The sequence below is a fragment of the Balaenoptera musculus genome, chromosome 6 (assembly GCF_009873245.2).
Source record: "Balaenoptera musculus isolate JJ_BM4_2016_0621 chromosome 6, mBalMus1.pri.v3, whole genome shotgun sequence".
Classification (NCBI taxonomy): Eukaryota; Metazoa; Chordata; class Mammalia; order Artiodactyla; family Balaenopteridae; genus Balaenoptera; species Balaenoptera musculus.
This window is the reverse complement of record NC_045790.1, coordinates 20,558,676-20,568,896: the sequence shown is the minus strand read 5'-3', so window position 1 is coordinate 20,568,896 and position 10,221 is coordinate 20,558,676. Positions and strand designations below refer to the sequence as shown.

Here is a 10,221-nt window from a genome sequence, read left to right as displayed (position 1 = left end):
AGTTGGTAATGTGAACAATCGAAAACAAAAGAATCTGGTGCACTTTCAATGAAATTATTTTAATTCATTGAATTCGCTGAGAATTCCAGTCTTGACCAATCTATTCCAGGAGCACGCAGTAGGTGGCACCTAAAAGCTCTTTGGAGGCGAGCAGGCGCCATTTAAGCAGGAGCATCTGCCGCTGCAGCAGTTGGTACAGCTGAGAAGTCCGAGATTGAAGGGGGAAGAAGGACGGGGAGCCGGAGGACTGTGGGGCGGCTGTGACCGCCCCGGGCCCGCCCGGGCTGGGCGGCGCAGGTGCGCGGGGGCGGGGGGCGCACGGGTGCGGGCGCAGGTGCGCGGGGGCGCAGGGCGCGGGGCGCACGGGCGGGCGAGCAGCTGACAGCATCGTCACGGCGGCGCGAGGGAGCGCGCGCCCCGCCTGCCTGCGGGAGGAACCCGCATCCTCACAGCCTGCGCTGCCCTGTCCTATGCGAGGCGAGCTCGGAAGAAGCTCTGAGCAGAGTTGCGTTCATCCTCAGGTAACCGATTTCTCTTCCTTTGCTGTGGCTTCGCTGCTTCTTCACTGGGGCACCGACGGCTTTGGCATCCTTGTTTGCCAGCCCCTGAGAAGGGACGCTATCTGGGAGGGCGAGTCAGCAATATAAAGATTGGAGTTGGCGAGGGGGGAAAAAGCTGCATTTCTGTATCCTTGTCAGGGCGGGTGAGCATGTTGGTACACTTTTCTAAAACATGTCCTTAAAGAGAAAAATCTGCATCTTACACATTATTTGGGATTCCTTCCAAAGCAGGAGTTCGTGTTTTAGAAAATTCTACGGTGCAGGTGTTGCTATTAATGTAGAAGTTGATTTAATGGATTTACGAAAGTCCTGAAAAGATGTGGTCCAAAGTGAGTGAAATGCGAGGCACGTTAGGGGCTGCTGTTTTGTTTCAGCGTGTTTTCCTACTAGACCGGAGCCCTTCGCGGGCTTGGCTGAGACTTGGCTAAATATTTTAATTCTCCTTTTAGAGAATGTGTTTCATGACGTTACAAGTGTTTTTTCCTGTTTCGTTGTTGTAAGAACAGAAGATGGGAAAGGCGTTGCATCCCATCTCTAGTTGTAAGATTGTGGTTCCCATTAAGATGACAATGACTGCTGACAGCTCCCAGGGTCTCCTGCAAAGCATTGCTGGCTTCTCGCCATGTGGGAACCTGCCTGAGTCTTCCATCCTGAAAAATGCTGTTTTTCTCCTTTAAAACTCCTATTCACGTTCTATGGGGGTTTGGGAGACTTTTAAAGCTAGAAGCTCTGTGAATCATGTTACATTCATTGAATGGTGAAATACACCGTTGTGGTGGAATTGTTTCTTCCCACTGTGCAGTGACACAGCTTGCCTTCCTTAGGAATTTATTCTACATATTTGCCCACGTTGTTTTTTGAATGACCCCCTTCCGTGTGAGAAGCCAGTCTTAGCATAGGGGACCTCTTTTGCTTTGAACTAAAAACTTACAAAAATATATATTCTTTTTGAGGAAGATTTTCTAGATAACAGTAAAAGGCTGGAGCATTTTACATTCCAAATCAGTCCAAATGCGCTTCTTTTCCAGTGGCATTTGGATTCGAAGAGGTGGAGTGGGAGGGAGAGAAAAGAGGAGGATAAAATTAGAATAAATTTAACAAATTTGTGGGGGAATACTGTTTTTTTGGTTGTTGCCTGAAATTGCAAATTGTCAAGAATTCTATCTCTGGAAATGCAGGAGATCCTATGGGCTGAGGTAAAGGAAAATCCATAGTTCATTTTATAGAAACAGAAGACACAAAGCAGGGAAGCATTTTCATCCCATTTAACACATGGCATTTAATTTGGTAATAGGGACCATGGTGCCTGGTGAACACAGGACGGAAGGGGAGAGAGAGGTGATTGTCTCCACCATCGCACAGAATTGCTGCTCAGTTATCTCTGCAAGATGGCAAATATATGTGCACGGTTATTGCAGAAACCTCCAGAATCTTTTCTTGTTACAGCTTTAATAGAGTTGTTCCAAAGAAGAGACTCAGAAAACACCTGAATTGAATTCCAAGTTGTGGAAGTCCCTTTTCAGCTTGTGTCTAGCAAGCTAGCATTCTCAGCAGTCAGCAGTGCCATCTCACCATGAGAAGAACAGAGAAGACTTTATTCATTTCATGCTGTGCATCTCCTAGAAAACATACCTGATTTTATTAGAAACATATTATTTCAGGAGTAAATACTGTCTCTAATCTAATACCTGCATATCTTATTGAAAAATTAAAACCTTTGAAAAATAACAGGGTTCTTTTTATCAAAATGAGAGTGTAGCTGTGATAATAAACACATATGTTCATTTTTCTAATTTTGTGGCCATAGTTGATATATATTAGTATATTGCAAAATAACATTAATTTAGACAAAATCATTATTTTCCCCCAAGATAAAGGCAGTCAATTTTTGCAGTAGAGAATTTCTTTGTTACTAAGAGGAACATTTGACTGTCTGAGTGAGGAGGTTGCCTGCCAGCTGTTTTAAGTTAAAATGGGCTCAGTGCTGACCTGTAACATTCAGTTCAGATGACCATGGTGCCCCATGCCCGCTTATATGGTGAATCGAGTCTATCATCTGTCTTGTCTGTCTATCATCTGTTTATCATCCAGCTATCAATCATTTATTTATCTACTTGGTATGGATGTTTATAATGGACAGATGTCTTTTTAAAGGCAGAACTGATTTCTAGGACACTGGTTTTGGATCTGATTTTTCTAGGAAAATAGCTGCTCTTAAAAGGGGAGGTGGTGATTGTCATGTTGTCACAATTGCTAATGTTCTTTCACAAGTAAAATTGACGCATGCATGCACATTTAAGGATTAACGTAAAAATTATTTGATTTCAAATTATGTTTTAGTTTTTATTTTTATTATGTGGCTTGCAAGTCTGGCTTCCTTGACCAGGTAAGTACTTTTTAAAGTACTCGGAACAAATGCCGTCTCATCCTCTCCTCCTTTGCTCTTGTCACTAGCAAATTCAGGAAAGGAAGATTGCTGTAGCTCTCTCCTTAGTGCAGTTAAGTGTTTTCCCATAAATCAGTACCGTCCAATAGAAATAAAGTGTTTGAGCCACATGCATAATTTAACGTGTCTTAGTAGTCACAATAGAAAAGTAAATATAAACAGGTGAAATTAATTTTAATAATATATTTTCTTTAACCCAGTATATTAAAAAAATGACCATTTCAAGATGTAGTCAATACAAAATACTAATATTTTACATTTTTTTATGTTGTCTTACAGAGCATCTCAATTCAGATTAGCCATGTTTCCAGAGGTCAATAGCCCATGTAGCTAGAGACTGTTATATTGGCCAGCACAACTATAGAACGTTAACCTTTTGACAAAGCAATTTAAAAGCTGAAATATTAAATTAAACTGGTTACACACTATCAAAAATAAATATATAAATGATCTCAAATTGCTATAAGACCTGTGTCCTACCCTGCCCTGCGATTAAGTAGTTGTGCAGTCTTGAACCTATTTTTACTACTTTATCGGTAAAACAAGAGGATTGGGTCAAATACTTCCCCTGGTTTTATGAAAAATAACCAGTAGATGTGCATTCAACCTGCAGGCAACCTAGAGATCTACTGTAGCAGAAAAAAAGGGAGCAGACTTAGTGGTGGGCATTGCCATTTTGGACCAAGTTTGCTTTGGTCCAGTCCCTGAGGCCCCATGCCTCATTGGAGATCATTCAATTTTCATATTTAAATTACTTTATTGGGCAAGTAGCAGCAAACCCATTGTAAAATCAATAGATAACTAGTGAGCTAGTATTTAGATCTTTTAATATTATCCTTCACTAGCATGCATATCTTTGTTCGTATCTATTTCAACACCCTTAAATAAAGTTTGGTGAAATGTAATGCTTTATAATTGACTGATCCATGAGTACTGACTTCCTGAAACACAGAAATGAATACCTTAATGAAAAGATGTCAGTTTCTTCACCCAGTCTCTGGATAGCTTGTGTGATCAACGAGTGCTGGGTACCATTTCCATCGCATGGCTTTCTGCCCCGGCAATCATGACAGGACATTTAAAGAGAGCTTTTTTTTGTATGAAAGGAGTTTATGCACCGTTTTTCTAAAACTAATTAATGTCTGGAAAGTGATGTTTTTCTGAGGAAATAAGAGAACAGAGGAACACTCCATTAGGCCTCCCTATAGTAATTTGTGTCTTTCTCTGTGTGTCTCTGTCTGTCTCTCTGTGTGTCTTTCTCTCTCCTTCATCCCTCTTCCCCCAACACCCCTTAACTTCCGAAGCTGGGCTCCAGAAGAGTCCAGATAGTCATCAGCATTTAGACAGAGAAGCCTTTGCAGGGGTAACTTATGTCCTCTTTACATTCAGAGGTGTTTTATTGGAGCACCTCTGTGACTTCCGAATTTGGAGTTTATCTTCAGATGATGCTGAGCAAAGAGGAAAAATGATCAGTATCCAGGACTCTGCATCCAGAGCAAAGTCAGGAGTTCTCTCAGGTCTCTGTTACATTAAAAATCCAGCTCAAAGGCATTTTCCTTTTGGTATAAACTTGAACTCATCTCCCCAACCCCACCACCCAGCTGCCACCCCCCTCCCCCCGCCACTTACATATTCACCCATAAGAGCAGTGGGTTATATCATTGCCTTCTTGAAATAGACCCCTGAGATTTAAAGAAAAGTGTCTGTGGAATAGTCCCCTACACTTAAAGAAGAATTGTGCTTCTCTTTTGAGGCCCCTTTGGGCTTCATTGGGTTCTTGACCACAGAGTAGTGGGAGGGCATCGCAAAATGTAAAACTGACCTTACTGTTTTTGTAAGGTGTATGTAAGTGTACATCTGTGTAGGGTCTGTGTAAGCTCTATGCAAGGAAAAAAGAGCCTGGAAATGTTGAATGATAGAAATGACTGGGTGACCTAGATTTTGAAAATTTTCCAGGATAAATTTTCCAGGATATCGTGACAACCACATGTTTATATATTTTTGATTATTCCAAGTAGATTTACAGATGGCACTCTGGGCACCTCTTCTTTGTTCTGCCCTTCTTTTAAATGTTAACTTAAATTCCTCTAAATATACCATCAATTTCAAGATGCAGAAATAAATCAGATTGTTGGAGCAACTATTTAAACATAAAGAATGAAAATGTAGATATAGAGAATGTTTAATGATCTCAGAGTAGGGAAGAATGTTCTAAGGATGATGCCAAACTGGGATTCTAAAGAGGAAAAGCTTGTTAAATTTGGCTTCACAGAAATTTTAAATTTCTGTCCAGGAAAAAGAAACAATATTGAAGGACAAATGGCAGCTGGGAATAAACATTTTCAACTTATTTAAGATGAGGTCTAATTTCCTTAATACAGTAGGTCTCAGATTTTGAACATTCAAATCACCTGATGGGATGGTTAAACCTGAGATTGCTGGGTTCAACCCAAGAGACTCTGATTCAGTGGGGCTATGGCAGTTGGAGCGTGGTCCCAGGTGAGGGGGACAGTGCTGGTCTGCTGAGCACAGCTTGAGAATGACCGCCTTGAAACAGGACAGATACGATCGTTGCAAACTAATAGGAAACTGAGCAGAGCACAGGATCATGCAGGTCTCAAAGATACAAATTACTTTTAACATATGAAGAAATGCTCAGTCTCACACAAATTAAATAAATACAATTTAAACAGTCATGAGAAACAGCCTTCTTGTTACATTGGGGAGGATCCAAGAATTGATAATACATCCCCACTGGGCTATGCCAGGTGTGAGGAAGTAGCACTGTCACACACCATTAGGGGCAAATCGGTGGTAATTTTGGAGAGCAACTGGCAATCTCTACCAAATTTAAAATGCACATACACTTTGATCCAGTAGTTCCATTTATAGGAGGTTAGTCTACATGTAGACTCAAAAATGTGATGAGATAATTATATGTTTGTTGAGCAAAAACAGCAGTCAGTGAGAAACTGGTTGATAAATGATGGACCATCTCTGGAGTTCTATGCAGCTGGTAAAAAGCACAATATGGCTCCGTATGTACTAATATGGATCTGCATGAACACTGGATACTACACTCGCCTTTGTGTGTGCGTGTTTCTGTCACTAATGAGCTGTCAGTTGATACCTATCCCTCTTTGCCTAGATACCATTTTGTTAACACCTGATACCACTAAACTCATAACACATACTAAATGTTTCAGTACAAACCCTCCTGTCCCATTTGATTTGTGCTCTTGACTATTTCTGGCGATTGAAACAGAGATCATGTTGCATAAGATGCCTCTGTGAGTTAGTGTGAAAAAACAAGCCTGATCAAGTTAATGCATTGGAAATGGATATGACATATATATATATATATATATATATATATATATATATATATATATATATATATATATATATATATATATATATATAATGTCATTTCCAAACATGACATATTGGCTTTTTTTTTTTTTACACTGATAATTGTTTTATACTATTTTCATTATTACAGGGACATTCTGAGAATTTTCTCTCATGCGATTACCCATTACCCAGCTCTGTCCTTTAGGACAATTCCAGGTTCCACTGAAGCTGTTCTGTTTCCATTATGGAAACACAAGCCAGGTTTGGGGCACAGGGATCTTGGTCTACAACCCTGAGATGGCCAGTGTGACCCAAACCTTAATTGCAGGGCTTGTACTAATTAGGAACTGTGAGTCTTTAACTCAGCATTGAAAGGCATGTGAGTCATAAACATTTTTGTATCATCTCATTGCCTTTTCCTAAGACCTGTGAAGACCAGCAAAATCAGAGTTCCTACTCTGACTACAGTCTCATGTGGCCTGGCCCTCCATTGGTCAGCCTTATCAGGACATTTTTGCCCCGGCATTGGGACTATGTTAAAATACTGATTCAAATATCCATGACGTAAGTATAACCCATGTTCTCCTACAAGCAGGTGTTATATTAACCACCTGGTATCGTTCCTCAGAGTTCAGCTTTTGATGTGGACCTTTTATAAGGCATCTCTAACCTTTTTGATGAATCAGAAAACATCACAGTCATCCATTATTCGCTGCCTAACATCATTGTTACATTTTTTAAAAGAAATACGAGATGTTCTGAAAATTGCTTGGCAATATTACATGTTAGTGTAAAAAAACTTCCTCCAACACTTCATAATCCAGAGCTCCTTGTTCAGTTGTTTCTAATTTGGATTGGCCTGAATGTCTTATTGGGTTTGCTAAACCTGGGTTGAAATGCAGGTTCTGCCACTTACTAGCTGTGCATCAGTGCACTGTTTGTTACTTTAACCACCTAAGTTCTCACTTCCCTTATCTGTGAAATGGTGTTGCTGATACCCAAATCAGAGACGTTTTAAAGATCAAGCTTGTCTGGGACCTCTCAACACTGGCTAGATGGTCAGGACTCCTGGGCTGTGTTGGTGTTTGCTATATTACCAGCATCTTAATGGTTCCTCTCTCTCACCATCTCAGATTTATTCTCCTTTACAACCTGGCATGAAGCCCATTGTCTCATAGTTGCACGTTGCTTCTGGATGGAATTCTGGCCTTTAGTTTTAGCTTTTCCTAATTTACCTAGTATGTACACTCTTCAATTCATCTAAAAATATTGACTTTTTTCTTTACATCTTTGTCTTTAAGCCAGACCTACAGGACTCCCTATTTTGTATCTGGTTAAATCCATGTTCCCTCCTTCACCAGCACTGTTTTCCTCTGGTCTTTGACTGAGCTCATCTCCCCTCAGGCAGTCCTGACTCTAACTGAGCTCACAGTTTTGAGTATGCAAGAATATCCCTGCTTGATAATTTTGTCATTCTGGTCTTGAGTTATTTATCTGTATAATGACTCCAGGGGTCCTGGCCTTGAAGCCTGACAAGGGCTGGTGGTACTACGGCCTGTCTGATGTTGTCTGTCATTGGATTCTAGACACATCAGGAGCTATAGCCTTTTACAGCGAATTTTGCTGACCTGCCTAGTAACCAGAGAACAGACACAAGTATGTATTCACTGATTAATGGTTCCCAATTCCTGACTGTATGCCCTTGCCTTTTCTCATTCCATCAGCTTCGGAAGTCCTGGATATTCTACACTCACCAAGGGCATTGCCCTCTGGTTTAGTCTTCTCACTCACCTTATGTTCAAATGTCATCCAAGTGACTTCAGTATTTTCCCTCCACCTCTCTTAAGCTCCACACCCACAGTCACAGGGGATCTCATCAGTGCTGGAGGCTCTCACACTTCCAGAGAGAATCTTCTCTCTGACCACAGCAATCTGATTCTGCAGCATCCTTGCTCAACTTCTCCTTGAGCCTCTCCCAGAACTTACACTTTATCTTGCTAATATATTCAGTTACCGTCCCATTAACATTTAAACATGTTCATGTCTCTATATTTAATCAAAACTGGGTACCACTCAGCCACCAATTCACAACCAGTCTCAGGAAATATTTCTAAGCTGCCTGTATCAATGTCTGCATCTCATGATCACTCCTCAACCTATGGCAATCTAGCTTCCGCCCAGGGTGCTTTTGGAGCATCTCTTGCTAGTGTCACCAGTGACCTTCACTGCTTCTCAACCAGCAGGTGCTTTCGTGTTCTCACTGTACTTTACGTCTTCCTACCAGTTTACATAGTCAAGCCCTCTTCTTTTTTGAAGTCCTCCCTTTCATTGGCTTCCACAAAATCCCCTTCAATGCAGCTGCTTTTGTTTCTACTATTTGTTCACTCCTTCTCTTAATTCTTTGCAGATCTACTGCCTTTTCAAACAGTACAGTTTGGAGTCTCCTGAGGCTGTCTCTAAGTCCTGTTGTTTTTTTCTCTGTTCTTACAAGCCATCTGATCTATAGACTTGGCTTCAATCCCTACCTCAGCACAGATGACTCCCACCTGTGCATTCCAGCCCCCGATGCTAGAGCTGCCCTGAATGCATTTCCACTTGCCCACTTGATATGAGCCCTCGACTGTCCCAAAGGCACTTGGTGCTCTGTCTGCTGAAAATCAAGCTCATGATCTTCCCCTAAATCCTGGCCTTTGATCTTATCCCATCTCTCCAGTTCCACCAATTGGAAACCTTAGGAGTTTTCCTTGACACCTTATTCTCTCTTACTCCACGTCTTAACTCTTTCCTCCACCAGCCATCACTCATTGCTGTTGATGTCACTTTAACTGTTTTCTGTCTTTCCTGCTATCACTCTAGTTTAAACTGTCTGTTTTGGGCCCTTTTTATTTTATTTTATTTTATTCATCCACTTTAAAAAAAAATTTATTGGAGTATAGTTGATTTACAATGTTGTGTTAGTTTCAGATGTACAGCAAAGTGAATCAGTTATACAGATATATATATCCACTCTTTTTTTTTTTTTTTAGATTCTTTTCCCATATAGGCCATTACAGAGTACTGAGTAGAGTTCCCTGTACTATACAGCAGGTTCTTATTAATTATCTATTTAATGTATAGTAGTGTGTGTATGTCAATCCCAATGGGCCCAATTTATTATAATAGACTTCTTGTCCTCTTTATACGGTAAAGCCAGACCCCTTCAACGGCTGTGGGTTGCCCTCTGAAAGCCCATATGATCTTGGCCATGCCTCCCTTCTACTAGCCTCACCTCATATCACTTTCCTCTTGCTGACAGTGATGTTCATGCCACCCTCCTTCGAGTGTTTGGAGGGCTCTGTCTCCACAGGGCCCTCACATGGTCTTGGCCTGGCTTTGTTAATACACTCCTGTAGCAGAGGGCCGTGGACGAGACCTCTCCAGTGGCAGAACTGCCCTGCCATTGACTTAGTGGTATGGTCCACACTAGTCCTCTGTCATTGTAGCCTGGAAGCCACGTCTGAGATTCCGTCCAGCCCACCACCAAAGCAGGGGTAACTACCGCAGGTTCATGCCAGGTAGAGATGAAGCCCAAGGTCTCTGCTCACGTTGTTCTCGCCTGAGGCGCGTTGGTTGGCCTGGCCTTCCCAGTTTGTTCATTAGAAGTAAAGTGCAGATTCATTCAGACACTGAACGGATTCTTATTGTGCACTTTTTATGGGACAGGCAGTGTTCAAGCACTAGGGAGACAGCAGTGAATGAAACAGATAAAACCCCTCATGGAGCGTATAATGTAGTGGAAATAAACATAGTTTTAAAAAGGCAAATTGCAAAGCGTGTCAGAAAGGGATATGTGCTATGGAAAAAAATAAAGCAGGAAGAGGC

At 41.4% G+C, this 10,221-nt stretch overlaps 1 protein-coding gene across 2 annotated transcripts in view; it reads left to right on the top strand.

The window, feature by feature from the left end:
* The first annotated feature begins 357 nt into the window (after positions 1–357).
* Positions 358–10,221, top strand: part of DIRAS2 (DIRAS family GTPase 2) — a 28,342-nt gene continuing 18,478 nt past the window's right edge. Inside the window, exon 1 of one of the 2 annotated variants that reach the window (XM_036854128.1) lies at positions 358–521. The gene's annotated coding sequence lies outside the window, so the exon portion shown is untranslated. The remainder of the gene's footprint in view (positions 522–10,221) is intronic. The other variant, XM_036854127.1, reaches the window with a different exon arrangement.